Consider the following 24,517-nt stretch of genomic DNA (forward strand, 5'->3'; position numbering starts at 1 on the left):
TTTTAATAGAAATTGAAAGTAAAAATGAAGTTTTTCTCTTTCTGCATTCCAGAAAAAGAAAAGAAATGAAAAAGAAAAAAATAAAATGAAAGAAAAAACGGAAATTGTTTGAAAATTTGGAAAGGTGAATACACTGAAGTAGACTAAAATAAAATGATGGAAGTAAAATAAAATTTGAAAAAAACTACACAAAATCAACAAATATAGTAATAAAAATTAAAGAAAAATATTTTTAATAAAAATTGAAAATAAAAATGAATTTTTTTCTCTTTCAGTATTCAAGAAAAAGAAGTGTAAAAGAGAAAAAGAAAAGAAAAAAAAAGAAAATTGAATAGACAAACCTGCTAACAGATTGAGGTAGGACTGTAATTGCTTCGTTTTCCCCTCGAAGTCAGTCTATGTAGCTCTTTATAGTCTATAAACTAAGCCGGCGGTGAGACTTGTGTTCTTGAGCGAAGTTGACCCAATTGGGCGGGGCTCAGTGTAACAGCTCCACTCTCCACTAGATGGCGCTGCTAGCCTACTGGGGTGGATTGCTGCAGTGCTGGTAGGTGCGTATGCACATGCGCGGGAGTGGTGACCATGGCACCACCCACCTACGAAGTCTGTTCTCCCGGATTAGCAATGGAGCACCCGTCCTCTGTCTTCAGCTCTCATCCACTCCCGCTTTTCCACTCTCCATGACCAGGTCCCAGGCAGTACCTCTTTTCCCGAGTTTTGTCTCAGATGCGGCTATTTTCCCCGGCCCCTTACTTCTGAAGGACTGCGGCTTTCACCCATTTCGCCCCTCTGCGGGAGGGTCTCACTAGGCAATGGACAAACAATGGCCGAATGTCGGCTGCACCCAGGAACCCTTGCTGGACCCTGCTGCTGCCGGTGCCCCATGACTGCGGCCAGGTGCCAGCCCGCCCCAGAAAAAGCTCACGAGACAGTGTAGCAGCAGCATTTCAGGGATTATGGAAAGTCACAATGCACATCTGGCACCAGGCTTCACCCTTAACAACCTTGCCCCAGCACCAGCGAATGTGGCTGCCTGCTGGGGTCTGCTGGGACCAGGTGTCTTCAACAGTCTCTACCAAATGTCCTTCCAGCAGTGGAACCGCTTTTCCCTGTGTGGCGCCAGAACCTCCCGGACCCCACTCTGTTCCTGGAGATTCGCCTTTCCCACCAGAGCACCTCCAGGTATCGAGCTGTGGAGTTGCAGCCTTTGCGCTCCCCTTGTTTACAGTCTTAATGGAATTTAAATGCTCTCCTTTCTCCTTTCTCCCTTTTTAGTTTAGTCCCTGCGGCTGTTTCCAATTTTCCACTTTCTCTCCAGCTGCTTTTGGGGAGGGGTGCTTTTCCCGTATTCTCCCCCCGTCCCCAGTCTCCATCCTCTCTCCGCCAGCAAAAGTGGTTCCCTTCCGCGGCTTCTCGCTCCCGAAATTGACCTCTCTGGGCCGCATACCTGCTGAATTCTGTGGTTCAGGTTATGCAGATTGTTGTGTTAATCCTCCAATCAGTTTTCTAGGTGTGTAGGATGGTTTAGTGTTGGTCTGGCTGTATTTCATGGACGCAAGACACACAAAAAACTTCCATGCTGTTCTGCCATCCTCTGCATTCCCAAGCCTCCATCTTTTTAAGCTTCACTTATTCACCTCTCTCCTGCCTACCATGCTTCTTCCACTTGGCCTCTGACACTGTTGACAGTCAAGTGGTTTTGTCTGGTTTTCTTCTTGATGGAGCCAGACCATAGAAGGTGAGGGCCAAGACTAGGGAGAAAACTTCTTTAGGTGCTTCTATGTGTGTTTACAGGGACTGGGGTGGTGATTGATGGGGAACTAGAAAGACTTTGAGTCAATGAAGAACTTTTAAGACATGCAATTCTTTCATACTAACATCAAGCTCCTCTTAATGCCTAGTTTTGGTGCTTTTTTAATCTTGCAATCTATCTCTTCTCCAACTTAGCAAACACCTTCTGCATCCTTTCTGGTATGCAGGGGGGTACCTGCATATCAGGGGGGTAAGGAGGGTAGTAGAATACTCTATCCTACTACAATTATCATTAACATTTCACTTCACTTGTATTTAAACTACATATTATAAAGCTACAGCGTAAGATATGAAAGAAATAAAACAGCAATTAAAATAAATAACAGGTGCATTATCTTCCCCTTCTTTAAACCCCACCCTCCAGGGGCCTGTATAGAATATTTGCTTTTGTACATTTTTACACTTACTGAAAACAAACACAAACTCTGTATGTTTGAGATGTATATTGAATTAGACACTGTTCCAAGATGAAAAATATTTCAGGCCACTTCAACATCAGGTTGGAGGATTAACCCAGGTAAATGATATAGAGCATATTTTGAATTTGCCAAAGTTCTGTCCAAAGTTGAAGAAAAAAAAATCAAGATTCAGAATTCAAGTTTTTGTTATTCTGTGGAAATAATTACAAGATAAATATTAGAGATTGGTTCCAGTTTTCTATTTTTTTTTTATAGCCTAAGAAATTTGGGCTTGAGTGGTAGTTTATTATTTGTCAGGAAAAAAAAATCTCAGTTTGACCCTCAAAGGATTGCAGTCCTTATTACTTGTAAGAATATGAATATTAAAGAATATGGTCGATCTAGGCCTCTCCATCATCTCTTCCTACTCATACCTTTCATGCATTAGGGCTGGGTTAATCTTACATGATGTAGAGATTAATTTGGAAATTTGGTATTGAACTAAATCCTTTGTCAATAATGATTTTTAAATGGACTAATTTGCTCTAAACATTGTGATTAGGATAATCACTGCATTGGAATGTATGTACAGTAGAGATAAAGGGTATTTAAGCAGTGAAGGCTGATAATTCTATTTTCTTCTATGAATAATGTTTATACCCCAAGAGGACCATATGCTAAAAATGCACTTGAAGTTTTCCTTTATGACTCTTGCAGATTCAGGCTGAACTAGGCATGTTGGTTTGCAATAAATAGAGACATAAATCAGGAAAACAGCCAGTCTAATTTTGATTGTTTAAGAGAATGAATGCCATTGGATCTATTTTTTATAGTCCTCTATTTCCAGTGTCTTCTGATGTGGTTTTCCTGCATAACAAGAAGAAATATCACTGAATTTTATTTGTGGGTAATTTTTTTGGTACTGGTTTTTCATTACATTCTACAGGGTGTCTTGAGGTTTGGGGTTATTTTTATCATTATTTTATAATCATGTTGCATACTTACAAATGGAGAACCTTGGGTGAAGTTGAGTGTGGGAGAGACCTGACTTGCCTAATAATGACCACAAGATGTCCTTTGTGCATGGATGTGAGGAAGTGAAGTCATCTTCAGCAGGGTCATTGGAAGGCCTTTTCTTTCCCTAGTAGAGGTGATCATCTCTTTCTTATTGGATCATCTCTATCCATCTACATGGATATCTGTGTATCCATCAATCGTTTCCTACATCAACCCCCCCCCCCCCCCCCGCAACTACCACAAATCACAGGCTAGGGCTCTAGGATCTGGAAAGTCAAAAATTCAGACCCACATGGGGACAAATCTGCGGCTTGACCAATGGAGGTGATCATCAGTGACAACTTGGTGAAAGTGGTGGGGAGGGCTGGGATGGGGTTAATGCTCTGGGAGGTGGCTGCATTCATCTGAGGGATGAGGTGCAGTTCTCAGTCTTGCTCTTTATTAGCCTCTGTGCTCATTCATATCCCAGCCACCCCACCTCACCAACCTACTCACGAAAAGAGCACACAGATATCTGGAAGAAAAACAGAGATTGTCAAACAAACGTCTCTCACACAGCATGCAGTTTACTTCATCAAAACCTGCAAGGGAGAACATCTCTAGCATCGGTCCACTAGCAAGACTTATATCACCTCTGCAGTAGCCAGTTGTCTGGAAGCAAGTTCAGCTCCCACCCACTGGGGCATTGGTGGGGGGGAGGGTGCAGGGGAGAGGATTGCACAAAGATGTGAACAATAGGAAGCAGGAATCATGGAGCCCCCTTACAGCCTCTTACCACACTACCTTGAAATGATTATTTGCTCATTATATCTCATCTAATTTCAAAAAGATGGGGAGAAGATTATGGTTATACAGTATAATACAGCAAACCATTCACTGACATAGATACATACAGTACATTGAACAGTACAACTGGAAAGTCTTTTGCATCCAGCTGAGCCATATTTAAGATCAAGTGATATTGTGGCATATAGATCACTTTGGAATACTTTTTGCCATTCCAGAAAAAGCAATCATGAAATTTGGGGTAATAAGCATCCTGTTTTAATATACCAAATGGAATATAAAGTTGAACTTTGAGAATGAATATTGCATTGAATAGTGAGTGGCTCTGTGCCAATGACAATGATTTTTTTTCTTCCAGACCACAGTTCACTTTTCATTTCCTACTCTTCCCAACCACCATGCTCTCCATCCCCTTCCTGACCTCATTACATGAAAGTTTCCTCATGCTGGCCATTTACCGCCTGTGCCAGCCTGTTCTGTATTAGGACAACTGCAATCACCGATAAAACACCATATATCCCCATGGTCTCTCCATCCACAACCACCATTGCCCTGGGCATGGCCATTTTCGCTCTGTGTGCAGCCCACGCCTCAGTGAGACCACTCTTTTAGGCTTGGTCAGCCCAAGTGATCCGGCCTTTTCTCACTACTCTTAGCTGGCTCCTCCATCTATCACCTATTTGTCTAGAGTGGTCACTTTCTACTACTTACTTGGGTCAGTTTTCTAGCTCAGTGTCTATGACCAACCTTAGTACTTTGGCCTGCTCAAAGCTGAAATTTTTGTTTGCATTATTTTAATAGTGTTTGAAAATGAACTTACTGATTCATCTGACATAGTGTTAGAAAATATAGAATTAAGATTTGTACCTTACCTTAAAATGGAACATGTTTAAAGATCCACTGCTATTGCTAATGCCTTATCCAAGGTATTTTTATAGCCCAGATACATTTATGTCATTGCTATGCTGTATGAGATGCGACTCATGTTCCGTCACTCTAATGCTACTTGGTAGTCTGACTTTAAGGTCATGACCACCTACCTACCTCAAGTGGACTGTTGGTGCTACCATGTTATCCTTCTCATTTCCTTATCAGTTCACTGTCTCATTTTATAGACAACTCTTTTGCACATTCTTCTCTTTTCTCAAATCTCCAACATCCCATTCCACATTACTCTCTGCTGATTTTGTTTTCTACTTCACTGAGAATAAGAAAACACTAAAACAGATCATCCCACCCACGGGATCCATTTGGATCACACACACACCCTACCATGTCTCCCAACTTACCTTTTGACTGCACCCAAGTGCTCTGCCTTTCTTCCACTTGTGGATAAACTGTCTGTGCTCTTCCACTTGTCCACTAGTCCCCCACCCCTCTCAGCTACTCAAAAATATTACTCCATGGGACGCCTGGGTGGCTCAGTCGGTTAAGCGTCTGACTTCGGCTCAGGTCATGATCTGGCAGTTTGTGAGTTCGAGCCCCGCGTCAGGCTTTGTGTTGACAGCTCGGAGACTGGAGCCTCCTTTGGATTCTGTGTCTCCCTCTCTCTCTGCCCCTCCCCAGCTTGTGCTCTGTCTCTCTCTGTCTCTCAAAAATGAATAAATGTAAAAAAAATTTTTAAAAAGTATTACTCCAGCAATTGCCATTCTCTCTTGCATCCCCCATTTTTCTCACCCTACTGAATGATTCTCACTCTATACTTAATTATTCCCACTCATGGTCATTATGCAGCCAAGCTGTAGTATCTCCCATCTTTAAAATCCTCCCTTGCTCTCACATCTTCCCACAGCCACTACCTCCTATCTATGCCCTACTCTGTGGCAAAAGTCTTCCAAATACATATCTCTACTCTCTGCCTGCACACTTCTGTTTTCTGTTGACCCCTCTCTGGTTAGGCCTTCAACTGCATCACTCCAATGGCTGACAGCCCTTGCCAAACTCTCTGTGACCTCCTCATTTTCTGACCAATGGCCAATTTTAAGTCCTCAACTAATTACACCAAAGCAGCATTGGGCAGAGCTGTTTGCCCCAGCTTCCCTCTTTGGTTGGCTGTATTCTATCTTAGTTCCATCTCACACCACTGCCCCTCCAACTTCCTTTGTGTTTCCTCCTCATTTTCCTTTCCTTTAAATGTTGGAGTAGCTAAATCTGATCTGAGAATTCTTCCTTCTCTATCTGCATTCACTCTCCTGAGATTCCATCCAGTTTCCTGGCTCTAAATACTACCTATATACACCTCTGGCTTGACTTTCCTCCTTGAACTACACATTCATATGTCCAGATGACTTCCTGGCTTCTTGAAATGGATGTCTAAAGGGCATCTCAAACTCAGCATGCCCAGGACAAACATTCTGATTCTCACCATGATCTAACGTGCTTTGGAAAACTCAATAAGTGCCAAGCCCATTATTTGATTTCCTTAGACCCCAAACCTTGCCATCACCTTAACTCCTGTTTCTCTTACATCTCACATCCTGTCCAATAGCAAATTCTATTGAATCTACCTTTAAAACATGTCCAGAATATATCCAGACCTGACTACTTTGCTCCACTTCCCACATTACTGCCCAGGCCCAGGTCATTCAAAAGCCCCCTAGCTGCTCTTTCTTCTTCCTCCCTTGCCTTCCTATGCCACATAGAGTCAGGACTATCCTTTCACAGTGTAAGTTGGATGATGCCACTCTTCTGCCTAAGACTCTCCAAAGGTTTCACTTCATTCGGAACAAAAACCACATCCTTCCAGAGGCTTAAGCCCCTCATTCCTCACATTCTTCCCCTTTCTCATTATGTTCCAAACTCTTCTGAAACACTCTTCCCCCAGTACCCACATGACTTCCTCACTCTCAACAGATCTCAAATGTCACCTTATCATTGACACCTATCCAGACCAACCTCTATCACACAGCACTTCTCAGCACCCCCACCATCTTTCTTAGCCTCTTCTATTTTTCTTCACAGCATCAATTCCACCTGACACAATATATATTTATGTGCTTATTTTTGTCTCCCTCCATTAGAACATAAGCTCCATGAGAGAAGAAATTTGTTATGTTCAGCAGTGTAACTTCAGTGCCTAGAACAAACACTACCAAGACCATAGCAGACACTCCATGGATATTTGAGGAACAAAGTAATTTAGCAACACGTTACATTTCAGAGACTATTCTTCTCATGAACAATGGCAAAAAAATAAATATCAATCGTTCCAGGCCCTTTGTTGGCAAGAGGAAACATAGTTGTAAATGATGCGGTCTCTGATGTGAAGTTGCCCCGGGTCTGGTTGGAAAGACAGGAAGTAGAAATAAAGTCATAATTCACAATGGAAGGATGTGAAGGAAAATGCCAAATGAGTGACATAGGCAGAATGTGCTTTGGTTCAGGCTGGAAATTAATTTTCTCATTTAGTGAAATTAGACTGTTTCCAGTAGCAGGCACGGAGCTGAGAGCTGGCTTGATATGCAAGGTTTTCTTGATTAAGGGGCCATATGAGCTTGCTCCTAAAAGAAAAGTAGAATTTAAATGAATCGGGACGAGAGAAATAGCATTCCAGTCAGGGAAAGGAAGTGAGTAAAGGCATGATATTAGAAATGTATATGAGATGTTTGGATAAAAATTATGAGGCCATTTTAGTCAGGGGTTTTGTATATGGAAGTAAGGGATTATAGAGTCAGAAAGATGGGGATCATGAAGACAAGGCTAGAGCTGAGGCTTCACTTCTCATCTGGTAAGTTACTATTTGAGAGGAAAAGAGATTCCCCCTTCATGCTCCCATGCATCCTGCCCTTACCTTAAGCTCTGCACACCCCACATATCACATTAGAAGTAAGTAGAATTGAGGGTCACATACACATGTAAACCTAAACAGTGTCTGACTCCTCCACCAGAAAATAACCTTCCCTAGGGTGGGAACCATGTCTGTGCTTTGGTTGCCTTGTTTGTTTCTTTGTTTCTTTTGCATCTCTGCCTGGCATGGTGACAACATTTTAGTAGATGCTCACTATATGTTAGAAGAAAGAAAGAAAGAAAGAGAGAGAGAAAGAAAGAAAGACAGACAAACATTGTCAGCTGAAAACCCTTTGTCAGCAGAATTTTTTTTATGTTTATTTATTTATTTTGAGAGAGTGAGAGAGAGAAAGCACACATGAGCAGGGGAAGGGCGGGGGGGGGGGGGGGAGAGAATCCCAAGCAGGCCCCACGCTGTCAGCACAGAGCCTGAAGTGGGGCTCAAACTCACGAACCGTGAGATCATGACCTGAGCCGAAATCAAGAGCCAGACACTTAACCCACTGAGCTCCCCAGGCTTCCCTGCAGAATACTTTTTTGATTTAAAGTATGGTAACACCCACACAGCTAAACAAAACAAAACTAATATTGAGGTACTTTTCAATTCAGCAACAACAAGACTGGCAGGCTATCTTACCAGATAAGTGTGAGAATTCATTTTCAGCTTAGTCCAAGATGAGTATTTGCAGTACTCATTCCCCTTACATTTACATGCACCACAATGAAATTTGCCCCAAAGTCATTGGAAGTTTCTAACTGGAAACAATGGCTGTGCTGGTAACGGCCCAGCTGTTCCACTGCCTGGCACAGAGCCTTGTCCAAAATAGGTGCTCAGTAAGAGTCAGTTGAATGAAATGGCAGGAGAAAGAAATGAGCCCATGAGTTTGCCTGCCTGTGGTTCAACCTTCCTGACATTTGAACGGGGCCCCCTAGGCAGGGGAGGCCGTGATGATTGAAACAACCCAATTGTCTCCAGGGGGTGAGTATCTCCTTCAGGCTTTCACTGTGATATCTCTAGGGAGGGACTCTCAGAGCCTAGTTAGCACTAATAACCCACCCGGGGTGGGGGGGGGGTGGGGGGGTGTGACTGTGACTTCTGCTTCAGCTCCTCTAGAAGTGGAACAGATGGGATGTAAGCAGAAGAGAAACCGGGAAGGGGAATTTCCCCAGGACCACAAAAGGACACTTTTCAGGTGGATGTGAGGAGTGAGGTACAAAGGTGAGTAGGACAGAAACCCACCTTGTGTGCTTGCAAGCCGGGAGCCAGACCATCCCTTATGCTGTGCTAAGTGGAGCTCAGATGCAGTGTTTGGGGAATCGTCACCTAACTTTCCTGCAGGTGCTCCCTGGTCATCTGAAGGCTTGGAGACACAGGCATCACCTTCTTCCCTTCCACCAATGACCTATTAAAGTTCTCTGCAGAGTGATTCATTGTCAGTTAAGTAACTGCATTCAGACCCAAAAATGCTCTCTGGCTCCAGCCAGTAACTCCACAGCCCCAGGAGACACATATTTTCCCTCCTATTCTTAGTCATTTTGTTAGCAGTGGTTTGTCTGACACTACCTACATTATCCCAGTGTCTCTACTGCTGTCCTGGACTTGGGGGCTGTCGAACAGTTTTTCCTCAGATCTTTAGAGTGTTCCTATTAAGCCCTAAATATGCTGCCTAAAGTGCCTGCAAAAGTGAGGTAAAAGTGATGGATGCGACCTCCTAAAAGGGGAAAAAACGCTGCCCTGTGTTTAGTCAAATGTAAAAACTAAATATATAAATGTGTATAAATTTATGTGTATATTTCTGCACATTTATATTAAAATATATTTATATGGTTTTATATAGAAATATGTATATGTATACATACATAGCTGTCTTTTAAATTTGACTAAAAATGATATTGCTTAGGTATGTTTACACAAATCAATTAAACTGGATCAGTTAAAATTTTTAAAAGGAGCAAAACCCACGGTGCCTGGGTGGCTCAGTTGATTGAGCCACTGACTCTTGATTTCGGCTCAGGTCAGGATCCCAGAGTCGTGGGTTGGAGCCCCATGCTGAGCATGGAGCCTGCTTGAGATTCTCTCTCTGTCTCCCTCTGCCTCTCTCACCCACTTGCACTTTTGCACATGCTCTCTCTCTCTAAAAAATAAAAATTGAAAGAAACGAAAACCAGAAAAGAGAAGAGAGAATACACACTTAAGCAGTATAGATAAATATCTGGCTTTTGCCTTCAATAAGTGTAGTCACAGGAGAGAGTAGAAGGTAAAAGGAGTGAACTTGTCCTTATCCCAGACAACCTCAGTTCCCGTGGGCCCTCATGGTCTGAGCATCTTACAGTACTGAATGGCAGTCCAGTGTTTAAAGATTTGTGTTTTTCATACAACATGACCTCCTTATAGGAATCTTACTTCATTTAGTACTCAATCAAAGAGATAGCCATTTGATCCAGTTTTGAAAAAGAGGGTTTGGTTTCCTGAAATACGGCATGTCATTCTCCAAAAGGGAGCCTTTCTAAAGGATTTTCAGGGGTAATCTTGATGGTGCATGAGTGTTGCTTCATACATTGATTTTAGACCGTAACCCCCATGGGGCTCTACAGCACCATGGCATTCCCCGTAGAGCCACAAAGATGATTCTTCTTTGTTGGAGACTAAAACTTGAGATATGTTTAATGAATGGACCCACTGCTGTTGGAGAAGTAGATGGACACTGTAATAAGTTCTCTAGGGGAATAATGATTCCTTACGATGAAAACGGCTGTCATCTCCACTGAGAACAGAAGAGCAAGAAATGGGTTTACAATATTGCAAAAAGGATGTATTTCAGATACAGAAAGGTTTTCCAGATCCTAAGTTGGCTTCTTGAGAGAGGTTTTATGTGGAAACCTCTTCTTCTGTGGAAACCGTTCTTTTTAGCTTCATTCTGTCTGGGGTGGTTTATTACAAGCATTTCTCAAAGTGTGTTTTAGCACTGCACAGGGTTTCCTCAAAATAAAGATTCTGTCATCAAACACATTCCAGGTCATTTGAGAGGTGATGACTTAGACATATGAGAGTGGGTAGATAAATTGTATAGACTTGTAATGACCCCTTCAGAGTACTGTCTAAAATTTTTCTAGCTCACCTTATCCCTCCCTTCAAGAATAACAAATCTTCACAGTTATCCTTTAACACCACCACCCACATTAGGATTCTTTTTGAATGTCTTATTTTATAGAAAGTTTCTAACTATTCAACAGTAAGAGCAAGAGTTCTTCTAAGGAGAGTCGTCTGTTCACCTCATTGATGGATTAAAAGAAGCTCAAAAGTTTTAACAAGTCTTCCAGGTAAGTCTTTTTTTTAAAAGGCACAAAAGTAAATAGGAAAGCACGAAATGAAGCATTATGCTGTCTGTGCAGCAATTGACTTTAGCATCAGTGCCAACATTGTGTTGCCCGTGGGTGAGGTTAACTTTACTGTACATTCTAGGGTAGTTAGTTGACATTTAAAGCACTTGACTCAGGAGTCTGTTCTCTTGGGGGGCCTCTCCATTCTCTTCCAATATTGTTGTCAAAATTCATACCAAAGGTGTGCTCTTCCGTGTGAAGGTAATTAGAAAATAATTTTATAATGGTGACATAAGTGGCTGCCAAGACAGGTGGTTGGCTGGGAAGATTGGATAGGAACCATCACCCTTGAATAAAAAAGACTTGCAAGCCCAGCAGCCTTACACAGCCAGAACCAGACTCTGTCTGGCTCCACATCTCCACACTTCACAAAGGCTCTGAGACCAACCTGACTAGAAGGTAGGCTGCTTTACCTTGGAGTGTTCGTACATTGTCCTTAGAGCTTTCCACGCAAGGTTGTTTAAGAGAACCACAAGACTGAGTGGGGACTCCTCTGAGCTTACAAGAGCAGATGGTAGAAAACTGTGTTTGTACTTGCTTGCTAATGAATGTTTGTACCTCGGCTGCATTTTATCCAAGACTTGCTGTCAGTATTACATCCCATCTGGCTCTAAACACCAGGGACCACCAGTGTTTACAAAAGACCAAGTAACCTTTAAGAAGCCAAACTGGCTTAGGTTAATTTTCAACACCAGGGCTCTGGTATTTGGTATTAAAAAGTGACCCAATGAGAGGAATATTTTTTATGTCAGGCTTCCTGGAATCACTAGAAAAATCTAATCACGTAAAGTGATCTCAGTCCCTTTGACATTAGTAACTTTGGCCAGTGGACTCTAATCATCTCTATATAGATACTATATATAGACAGACATAGACCCTTATTTTACAAGGTCTTTTTTTTGGTAATAATATGATGCCAAATGCTGCTGCAAAACAAGTTTTACTCTTTGTTTTTACCCAAAGACATTTGTTTCTAGCATCTTGAAGGAATTTTCTAAGAAAATATAACTCCCAATTAGTGATCATTGGGTTGTCTTTCCCACATCTTCAAGCCTTGTGTGGATCATATAAAGTTTCCTCTTTCCTGGATATACTTTAAAGACTTAGGCTGATACCAGGATGCCTAGGTGGCTCAGTCAGTTAAGTGTCCAACTTTGGCTCAGGTCATGATCTTATAGTTCATGGGCTCAAGCCCTGCGTTGGGCTGTGTGCTAACAGCTCAGAACCTGGAGCCTGCTTCAGATTCTGTGTCTCCTTCTCTTTCTGCCCCTCCCCTGCTTATGCTCTGTCTCTCTTTGCCTCTCAAAAATGAATAAAAACATTTAAAAAATGTTTTAAAGATTTAGGCTGATACCATTTGAGGGAAAGGAGTCTCTTTATGAATGCACCTTCCATGTCTTGATGCATGTGTAAGTGAATGTCTGCTGAGCTCAGAGAAATGTAAGTATTTGATGCCATTTTCAAACACAGTGCTTCTTTTTCTCTCCATTGCTACATTTTATTAGTCAATTACAGTTGCCCTTTTAAATAATGAAAGCAGGCTATTTAAATGTATATTTAATTATGGAGGAAGTGAACTATTCTTTAAAGTGAGTTATCTGTGAAAGTAGCTTTTTAAACACCCATGAAGAAGCAAAATAATCTATCACACTTTTATCACCATATGTCTCATGAGTAGCAAATTGGGTCCTGTCCAAATGGATGCAACATATTTTGATTATAGAAGATATTTTGCTTTGCATGAATACAGGATGGATAGCAGGAATCAAATCTATTAATAGGAGTTCCTCCAGAAGCTGTTATGCAAGTAAAACTTTCTCTTCCTTTTAGCTGCTAAAATAGAAGCTTACTGGATTTATTGTTACTTTCATATGTCATGAAATAAGCCAGAAATTTCTTGCCATATTTGTTTGATAAACTATGATGAACATTTGACTACCTTCAGGAAATGCAGCTCTAAAATATTTGGCTCTTTGCCCAGTGAGGGAAACTTTGTAGGTTATATCTGGTTTCTTCTCTTTATTGATTTCAGATTACAGAGCAATGCCACCATCTTCTAGGTGGCAATCAATAAGAAGCAACAGAAGAATGAGATACTACATCTTATAATTTTATAAATGCACTGATTTTAATCTACCGTCACCTGTCTATCATTGGTGCCTCTTGGGGAAAAAAGTTTGGCCTCAGAAAAGCAAGTTTTGAACAGCTGGGAGAACAGAGTGTATAGGTCTACTTTTGTCTCCCAGCTATTCAGTTTCTTCATTTAAATTGTATCAGTGAATTTTAGAGCTTATGAAAGTCATGAAGTGAGTCACCAGCTTGAGCCGTGTAGAGTGTAGGCTGGCAGTCATGTTGCTGGATTTTCCAGAAACAACCATTTTCTGTCCCAGTTCAGCGTTGTCCTGTTGCTCTCAGTGTAAAGAAAAACCTAAACAGGTCATCTGCTCAAGCCTGCCTTTAACATACATATACAGCCTGTGCTCACATCAGGGGACATCTAGCCTGAACCTCTCTGCAGCGTGGTGTTGTGACAGTTGAATCCTAAATCAGGAACACACCAAATACAGAATCATTAATGAGATATGGCAGAAGTGATTCAGCTTCTCAGAATCAGCTTTTAACTTTTTTTTTTTTTTTTTTTTTTTTTTTTTACCTTAAGACTCTCCTAATATTCTCTTGCCCCACATTGCCATCTGGGTCTGTCTGTGTATGTTCCCGTGCCTGGCTGTATCTGCATGTATCTTTGTTTCTTCAGCTGTGACCCATGCTTGGAAAGACGAGCCCAGAGTAAAGAGAGGAAGGGACAGCCAGGAACTCCCAGGTTACACTCAATCCTGGAGCTGGAATTCATCTGCAGTAATTTATAGCATTGAAAAAAAACTGCTGCTCTTCCATTAGCTGCTTGGGCAGATGCATGGCTGTGCCAATGGCAGCTGAGAGACAATCTGGGTTTCTACTCGGTCACCTTGGAGACTCTTACAGGAATATTAAAAGAAGATACAGTTGACCTTTGAACAATGCAAGGGTTAGGGGTGCCTGCCCCCACACACACTCAAAAATCTATGTACAACTTTCCCTCAGAATTTAACCAGTAACAGACTACTGTTGGCCAGAAGTCTTACTGATAACCTAAACAGTCAATTAACACATATTTGGTATTTTATATATATTATATACTATATTCTTACAATAAACTATGCTAGAGAAAAGAAAATGTTATTAAGAAAATCATAGGAGGAAATGCATTTACAGTACTGTATTGTATTTATCGATAGTAAGTTTACATCATTGGTTTACAAAATGAATCCCCTGTCAGTGCCTATGCCAATAATGTCTTATATGATACACAATACTGTAGGTGTGATCCATATTACTAATACTAGACATCAAATGTGAAAAGAGAATGTGAAAATTTCACATTTTTATGTTTATTTTTATATTTATTTACAGATCTAATGATTCATGAGGCGATAACAAAGAAGCAGCAAAATGATTGCTTTATGGTTACCTAAAGTAATCCATATGACTGTTTCACAGCAGCCTGGCCTTTACACTAATGAATAAATCGTTATAAAATGTTTATAGCATACGGTGTTATGGTCATAGTCATAATACAGCATCGGAAGCATTGTTACATCTTTTAAAAAACCACTTACCTGTGATGATAGGCTGAAACACGGTTTCTCCAATTATGAAAGAAAGGCATACTGTACAGCAATGCAATTTTTTGAAAGCCAAGTTATAAAACAGTAAGAAAACTAACACTATTAATTTTATATTAAATATCACTCACCTTCTACCTATGTAAGGATAGGCTGTCGGCTCTCATACAAGTCTTGAACCCGATGTTGTACATGATGACTATGTGGGCGATGATGATGATAATGACATAGAAATGCCTCCTAGTTCTTGTCATACAGCTATTAGATTTTCACAAGAAGACATGCACTCATGACAGATAAGCTTATTAGCTGTGAAGCTAGATGATGGTCTACTATTTATCAAGAGTGGAAGTGGATTGTCATAAAGGTCTTCATCCTTGTTGTCTGCATGTTGAGTGGGCAGAGGAGGAGGAAGAGGAGCGTTGGTCTTGCTGTCTCAGGGTGGCAAAGGGTGGACGTGCAAGAGGTGGAAGAAGAGGCAGGTACACTTGGTGTAACTTTACAGAAATATCTCATAGTTTCTGTCTGACTTCTGTTGCTTTTTCATTTCTCTAAAAACGTTTCCATATGATACCAATCCTTTCCTCACCTTTTGCCTTCATTTCAAGTGCCGGTATCATAGAAGGGCCCATGTTGTAAAAGAAGGCAAAAGTGGTCTTGTATAATTAGAACCCCCTGCCAGATTGTTTAATGTCAATTTGTTTTCTGGCACTGTTTCTTCTGCATCTTCTTCCTTATCATCTGGCACTGGTTTGGAAGCACTCATCTCCATCAAGTCATCTTCAGTTAATTCTGCTGGTGTGGTGTCTATTAGCTCTCGGATTTCTCCAAGATCCATATCTTGAAATGCTTTACTTCCCCATTTTTTTTTTTTTTTTTTTTTTTTTTTTTTTTTTTTGCCATATCTGTAATCTCTTTGATGATTTCCTTGGCTGACTCTGTTGTAAGTCCTGTGAAGTCAGGCACAACATTTGGACACAGTTTTCTCCAGCAGGAATTTATTGTTTCAGATTTTATGGCTTTTGCAACTTCTTTCTATAACAACAATGCCATCTTTGATGATGTAATCTTTCCAGATTTGCGTGATATTCTCTCACTGGGGTTCTCTCCCTTAGTGTTGACAATCCTTGCCAAAGAGTACTCTGTGTAATGAGACTTAAAGGTCCTTATGACCTCCAGATCTAGAGGCTAATTATAGAGATACTGTATTTGAGGGCAAGTACACCACTTTGATGCCCTCATTGTTGAACCAGTGAGGTTCTGGGTGGCCAGGGGCACTGTCCAATATCAAAAGAACTTTGAAAGGCAGTCCCGTACTGATAAGGTATTTCCTGACTTCAGGGACAAAGCACCAATGCAACCAGTACAGAAAAGGGGTTCTTCTTGTCCATGTCTTCTTATTGTGTGACCAAAAAACTGGCAGTTGGTGTTTATCTTTTACCTCCAAGACTCAGAAGTTGGCAGCTTTATAGATAAGGACAGTCCTTATCATAAATCCAATGGTGTTTACACAAAACAGTAGAATTAGCCTATCCCTTCCTGCCTTAAATCCTAGAGCTTATTTCTTTTTCTTACTAATAAATATCCTCTGTGGCATTTTTTTCCCAGAATAGGGCACTTTTGTCTGTATTAAAAACCTGTTCAGGCACATATCCTTTCTCTTCAGTGATTTTCTCGATTGTGTCTGAGAACTCGTCTGTTGCCACTTGGTCAGCAGAAGATGCTTCTCCTATTATCTTGATATTTTCTAAACAAACCTCTTTCTAAAATTATCAAACCATCCTTTGCTGGCTTTAAATTCTCCAGCTCTAGGTCCCACACTTTTCTTTTGCTGTAAGTTTGCATATAATGATGTTTTTTCTTGGATCATATTAAAGTCTATAGGTAAGCCTTTCTTATAGCAATCCTGCACCTACAGAACAGCTGCATTTTCAGTGTGAGATAAAAAGGTATTTTGCAAAAAGTGCAAGGTTTTTGCACCTGCTGGTGTAGCTGCAGTGATGGCTTCATGAATTTCTTTTTCTGTTTTTACAATGGTCCTTACATTGGATTCTTTTATCTTGAAATGGTAGGCAATTGCAGCTACAGACCTCAGTCTACAGTACATATCAAGCACTTCAACGTTTTCTTGTGATGTCATGACTTTCTCTGCTTCTTGGGAGCACTTCCAGTGTCACTAGTGTCACTTTAAATAGGTTCCATGATGTTTTCCAAAGTTTATGGTATTGCACTAAGCACAATAAAAAATACACAAGAACAATGAGAGATCACTTTTTATTGTGACATGCAGTTTACTGGAGAGCAGATCTGCTCGTGGGGACATTAGTGTCACGTGGTGTTTTAAGTGGATACTAGCAACACTTGAGTTCATGGCAGTAGCAACAGGACCAAGCCTCCAGCTTTGAAAGCCTGACTTGCTCTCCCCTCTCCTGCCATGCTTCTTCCACTTGGCCTCTGACACTGTTGACAGTCAAATGGTTTTGTCTGGTTTTCTCCTTGATGGAGCAAGGCCATGGAAGGTGGGAGACAAGAATAGGGAGAAAGGCTCTTTAGATGCTTCTGTGTTTGCAGGAGCTGGTGTTGATGGGGGGGAGGGGGAGGGGTGGAATCTTTGAGTCAATAAAGAGCCCACAAGATATACAAATCTTTCTTTTACTAATACTGGCCTCCTCTTAATGCCCAGTTCAAACTTGTATTGTTCAAGGATCAACTATATTATTTAGCCCTGTGCGGCTTAGGAGGAGATGCTTCTGTAACCTCCCAAGCCAGAAAAGGAAAATCCAGACCAGCAAAAGCTGCCACAGGGAGTATATTAAGACATCACCTCTTATTTCCACAAGTTTGTTATGAGACAGTACAGGTCAAATTTCAACACCTTTATTTTTAACTGATCATCCATTTAAAGCACAAAAAGTCATTTTCCTGACATGACACAGTTGATTGTGGATAGAATAATGTATGCTGTTAGTAGCTGTATTATTAGGTACTTTAATTCTGAGCTCTATTCCCTTTACTTATGTAATTAAAGAACAAGTCAGTTTCCACTGAATTTTTTCCCAAAAATTGAATTAGTCTCTGTAGTTTTTTTTAAAGTTTCATTTACTTTGTTGGGGGGGGGGGTAGGGCAGAGAGAGGGAGACAAAGGATCCAAAGTGGGCTCCACACTGATAGCAGAGAGCCTGATGTGGGGTTCAAACTCACAAACCATGAGATCATGACCTGAGCTAAAACCAAGAGTCAGACACTTAACTGACTGAGCCACCCAGGCCCCCTCACATTCCTCTTTCTAGTGCCTTAGTCTTTCTCAGTTTTACCTAAACCTATTAGGCTGAAATAAACTATACATTGTTAAGCAGATTTTGTCATATCTGTGATCCCCAAGATCCAAAATTGGGCTGTCTTCACAGTTCTTCTTGCGCTAGGAAATTTAGCCACGTCCTAGTGAAAATTTTTTTTCCTAACTTCCCATTTTCTGCTTGGCATGCTTGCTTATAGTTTAAAGAATTATCTCCTCAAATATTTTAAATCTATCTGAACTAACTGGGGAGAAGAAAGAAAAGATAGTAGTATGGATAATTAAGATTTAAGGGTAAAGAATCATTTGTTAATACTGTTTTCAGAATTAACTTCATGGAAATAAGATAGTTTTCCCTGGTTCTAGGTGGGATGTTTTTTAAATAAAGAGAACCATGGGCCTGCTTCCTGCCTTTTCAGATCAGCACTCCCCACTAAAATGAGGAAGTGGTGACCTTCAACCTGTCCAAGCTCCCCCCGTGGAATGTCCATTTTGTCTTCTGGCCCCGCAGTGGCCTCACATCACAGGCGACATCATTCAGATAACACCAACTTTCAAAGCCAGAGCAACCTTTGGACCCAGCTCCACTGAGCTCTGAGCACTTAGCCTCACTTGTTTCGTTTTAGAGCCGAGGCACCTGAGTATGGAAAGGCTAATGTACCTCAAGGTAAGTAACTGGCAGGGCCATGACTTGAGTCTGGACATAGACTCTTGATCTGACGCTTCACTTTCTGTGCATGTGGGACACTTCAGTAGCTCCCCATTGCCTCTAGGTAAAGGTCAACTCCACAGCAGGGCACAGAAGACACTCATGATCTGTCTTCTGCCCACACATCTAGTCTGATTTCCTGCCGTTCTTCCCTTGAACTTTATTTTCTAGAAGTATTGGAGTGGCTCTTAAATACACTGGGTGGCACTTGACACCTACTTGCCTTGTATATTGTGTACCCTCTGCCTGGAATGCACCAGCCTTGAACCGTCTCCTGGTGTTTTCTGCATAAGCATTTATTCATTTTTCAAACCCAAATCATCACCTCCACCAGGATGCCCTCTCTCTCCTCTCCCCTTCTACTCAGTTTTCTGTCTTGCCCAGTACATTTATTCACTCACTGATTTATTCAACAAATATTTCTAAGCACCCATTAAGTGCCAGGCACTGAGCATAGGTCGTACACCAATGAACACAGCCGACCAGCTCTCTGACCTCATGGCTCACAGTCTGCTGGGGAAGACAGACATTAAAGACAGTAAACACGGAGATAAATGTGTAATTACAGCTGGGATGATGGCCATGAAGGAAATAAAGATGCACCGGGCCTGAAGAGCCCAGTGGGGGAACAACGAATACATGGGGTTGTGGGTTTTCAGTGTGCAAGTCAGTCTTTCAGAGGAGGCTAGGGACTCTTCCACTCTCCCCTCTCATCTCCCTGTGCCCAGGAGTCCAGAGCTCTGCAGGGGGTGGGGAGTGTGGTGGGGAAGGTGGTCCTGCCCCCCTGCAGGGCTGGGAGAAGAATGGGGGTGAGGGGTAAGAGTTGGGTGTCTGCCATCTCCCGACACCTGCCTCCTCCCAACCTCGGTGCTCCCGAAGCCCTGGGAATTCTGTGAGTAAGGGACACAAACATGCCCACCACAGTGAGGAGGGCAGCCTTTGCTCAGGCAAGAAGGTGTGATACTGGGGGTGTGGAAGTGATGCCTCCCTCAAGTCCCCAATGGGGACTGTTCTCTGATAACCTTGAAGAGGGCCAGGGAGGTGGCTCATTGCATGTAACACTATCCAAGGACATGGATGATGGAGTTGGAGTTCTGTTTATACCTACATACCTCTTAGTTCTTAGGATTAATTAATAAGATGTACTACATTGCCTTTGCAGATCCATTCGGAAAGACACATGGACACTTTTGTAAAAACTATTTTAGCTTTTGAAAAAGAATCAAAAGAAGTAAACTATCTGTAAAAAATAAAAGTGCATTTGTAAATAAGAAAACATCAGCCCCGTACTCAATAAAACGCTGAGTTTCTGAGGAACACTGGACAAGACACTCATTCTCTGGGATTTGTTTTCAAATTTGTCCAGACATATTTGTTCTTCTTATTACAGCCTTCTTACAAAGCTGGGGTTTTTTTTCAATTAAGTGCTTCAAATTCTTAAACTTAAAGGTGAACTCAAACCATAAATCACAAAGAAGCTTGCAGATTTTAAATAAAATGATTTGCCTTTTCTTTACTTTTTTTTCAAATTCAGTGGGTCGTAGAAATATAACATCTTATTGCACTCATTTAAGATGAAAGCTGTTATAGTAGTTTTTAACTTTTTTCTTATCTCTTCTTTTTGTTTTAAATCTAAAGGGTATAACTCCCGTGGGTAAAAAATGACATCATTAATCACAGAACTATTAATTATTTAGAAGAAACTGTCCAAATTAAAGCTGTTCATATGGAATCACTCTCAGAAACTTTATTACTCCATACATTGTAGTCAGTAAAGCATAGTTTTTAAATAAAATGCAGATGACAAATAGCCCAAGATGTTTAAAATCTTTTACTTTGTATATTTTAAGTATTTGTAGTTTGTATTAGGGAGTTGTATTTATACTTTTTGAACCTTTGTTTATTCTTTCATAATAATTAATAGTAAGAGGTGATTTAAAATGTTCATAGGAAATATTTGAAATTGTAATATGGAAAGTTGTATTTGGCTTTCTTGTTAAACATTTTTTAAAAGAAAAAACAAGACCACCCAATACATTCAAGTGTATTTTAAACAGACCTCCCTTTAAATGCATCTTATTATATACACACAAGGAAAAGCAAACTACTTTTTGCAGTGTTCATTATGCCATATTAGTAATAAACAATTTCTTTCTGTTACTTCTAAATGACAGAAAGGACTTCACAAATTAATAAAGACAATATCATAGAAAGGTGCTTTCTTGGTTTAATGAATAATTATAATGATTTTTGATTCCAAAAAAGTGTCATGGAAGAAATACTTACTGGCTTCATTTGAGAAGTGCTAAGAAAATCTTCAACTCAAATAGTCTCCCTCATTGGCACCAAATTTTACTGCTGGCATTTAATTTCCTTTATGCTAAGGCTTGCCTCTCCTAGTGGGCTTTGTTTTTTGTTGTTAATGTTTTTTAAATGTGTTCTATTTCAGAGAGGGCAATAATTAAATTCTCCATGATGCCTTAGCGAGCTTGATTTTATCAAACTGCTTTGCTCTCTGGAAACCAGTTGCCTGGGGGGACAGAGATTCTGAAAGGGACCACAACCAAGAAGTAGGGTTGCTGTAGGGCAGGCGCAGAACAAGGAGTGATGGTCACTGATTGTGTTGTGCAATTATCCGATGTTTCTGGGTGGCAAACGTGCGACGTGCCAGAGGTTTTAGCCCGGGGGCTTTCTCTGACGAATTCAGCACACTGATCAAAAGGTTTACATTGTCTAATGTATTCATGCCTTCAGTGAGAACTTGAGAATGAAAGAGATGGTTAAATGCAGACTGGAGTGAAATTTTTTAAAAATTAATTTGTCCTTCACTGTTGTGTGTTTCAGAGACTGGAGCACAAGGAAGTTTTAGTGGGCTTGTTGTTCCTGGTTTCCCCGTTCATTCCAGCCAGCAATCTCTTCTTCAGGGTGGGTTTTGTGGTGGCCGAGAGAGTCCTTTACATGCCTAGGTAATTATTGCTCATGATTTCCTCTTTGCGAGACCTGCCCTCTGTCTCCAACACGGATAGTTCCAGAGGGACGGTCCTTTGCGCATGTAACAATTAGGTCCTTGTGGAGCGGAGGTGTTTATTAGCTCAGCTTTAACAACAGCCACAGAGAAGTTTGGGGGAGATCAAGTTCGCACATGTGCACTCTAGTTTACAATGTCTTACCTCCAGTTGGAAGCTGGCTGGGTAATATGAAGTATTGAGTATATTCAGGATTTTAGCAGCACTTACCACAATATCTATGTTTCATTAAATGTAATTGTAGTAATTTTCTAGAAATATTTGATTTGCATAAAGTTATTAACTATGTTAATTAGCATGATTATAATCAATTTCTTCTCTTTTCTTCCTTCTTTCCCTCTTTTTTCTTTCAACTTTAGGAAATAATTTTTTTTTAATTTTTAGTTCCAATATAGTTAACATATAATGCTATGTTAGTTTCGGGTGTACAATATAGTGATTCAACAATTCCATACATCACCTGGGGCTCATCACAACAAGCACTCCTTAATCCCCTTCACCTATTCTACCCATCCCCCCACCCACTCCCCTCTGGTAACCATCAGTTTGTTCTCTACAGTTAAGAGTGTTTTTTGTCTGTCTCTGTCTTTTTTTCATTTGCTCATTTTTTTTCCCTTAAATTTCACAAATGGATGAAATCATATAGTATTTGTCTTTCTCTGACTATTTTGCTTAGCATGATACTCTCTAGCTCCACCCATGTTATTGCAAATGTCAAGATTTCATTCTTTTTTATGGCTGAATAATATTCCATTGTATACATATACTACACTTTATCCATTTATCTGTCAATGGGCACTTGGGCTGCTTCCTTCATTTGGCTATAATAAATAATGCATGTATCCCTTTGAATTAGTGTTTCAGTATTTTGTGGGTAAATACCCGGTAGTGTGATTACTAGATATGGGTAATTAACTACGTGAGGAAACTCCATATTGTTTTTCACAGTGGCTGTACAGGTTTGCATTCCCACCAACAGTGCAAGGGGGTTCCTTTTTCTCCACATCTTCACTAACTCTTGTTTCACGTATTTTTTTATTTTAGCCATTCTGACAGGTGTGAGGTGATATCTCATTGTAAAATTTTGCTTTGCATTTCCCTGATGATGAGAGACGTTGAGCATATATTCATGTGTCTGTTGGCCAGCTGGATGTCTTCTTCAGAGAAATGTCTATTCATGCCCATTGTTTAATTGGATTATTTGTTTTGGAGGTGATGAGTTCTTTACAGATTTTGGATACTAACCCTTTATCAGATATGTCGTTTGCAAATATCTTCTCCATTCCATAGGTTGCCTTTTAGTTTTGTTGATTGGTTCCTTGGCTGTTCAGAAGCTTTTAATTTTGATATAGTCCCAATAGTTGATTTTCGCTTTTATTTCCCTTGCCTCAGGAGACGTATCGAGAAGGAAGTTGCTATGGCCAATGTCAGAGACCTTACTGCCTGTGCTCCCTTATAAGATTTTTATGGTTTCAAGTCTCACACTTAGGTCTTTATCCATTTTGACTCTACTTTTGTGTATGGCATAAGACAGTGATCTGGTTTCATTGTTTTGCATGTAGCTGTCCAGTCTTCCCAACACCATTTGTTGAAGACACTTTTTCCTGTTATATATTCTTTCCTCATTTCTGGGTTTTCTATTCTGTCCCGTTGATCTATGTGTTTATTTTTGTACCAGTACCATCCTGTTTTGATTGCTGCAACTTTGTAATATAACTTGAAGTCTGGAATTGTGATGCCTCCAGCTTTGCTTTTCTTTTTCAAAATAGCTTTGGCTATTTGGGGCTATTTATTTTTTATTTAATTTAAAAATGGGAAATATGCTAAGATAATGGTATGCCAAAAAATGGAAACTATGTGATAGTATATTTAATTAGCATAACCATTTCACTACGCATATCAAATATGCATATCGTTACACATATATCAAATCATGTTGTCTGCCTTTAAAGGTATACAATTGTATTTAAAAATATATAGGGGCGCCTGGGTGAATCAACTGGTTAAGTGTCGTGCTTCGGCTTGGGTCATGATCTCACGGTTTGTGAGTTCAAGCCTCGCATCGGGGTCTGTGTTGATAGCTCAGAGCCTGGAGCTTCCTTCGGATTCTGTGTCTCCCTCTCTCTCTGCTCTTCCCTCACTCATGCTGTCTCTAATCTCTCATAAATAAATAAACTTAAAAATTTTTTTAATTAATTAAATAAAATAAAAATATATAAAAAAATGAAAATTTTGAAAATTCTTTAATAATTAAAATAAATGAATACAAAAATGAGAACAATCTCAAGAAATCTGTCTTTGAGAAAAAAATTGGTTTATAAAGTATAAAGAGCATTCAGATGTATAAGATTACATTATGCCCCTTAGCTCTGAATATTTGAACTATGCTAAGTCTTATCTGTTCTCTTGACTTATTCAAATGTAAGCATTCCGAGACAATGTTTCTTTTTGGATTCCTGGAAATGACCCTGAATCAAGGAAGAGAGTGTTCTGCCAATTATCAGCCCCATGTCCAGGAGAAAGACACTAAGTTTTTTGGGCCAGGTTTTCTCATTTTTTAGAATCAGGGCATTTGATTAAACAGTCTCTGAAATTATATCAATTTTTTAAATGTTTATTTATTTTTGAGAGACAGAGAGAGACAC

Source organism: Acinonyx jubatus, chromosome B4, assembly GCF_027475565.1.
Source record: "Acinonyx jubatus isolate Ajub_Pintada_27869175 chromosome B4, VMU_Ajub_asm_v1.0, whole genome shotgun sequence".
Classification (NCBI taxonomy): Eukaryota; Metazoa; Chordata; class Mammalia; order Carnivora; family Felidae; genus Acinonyx; species Acinonyx jubatus.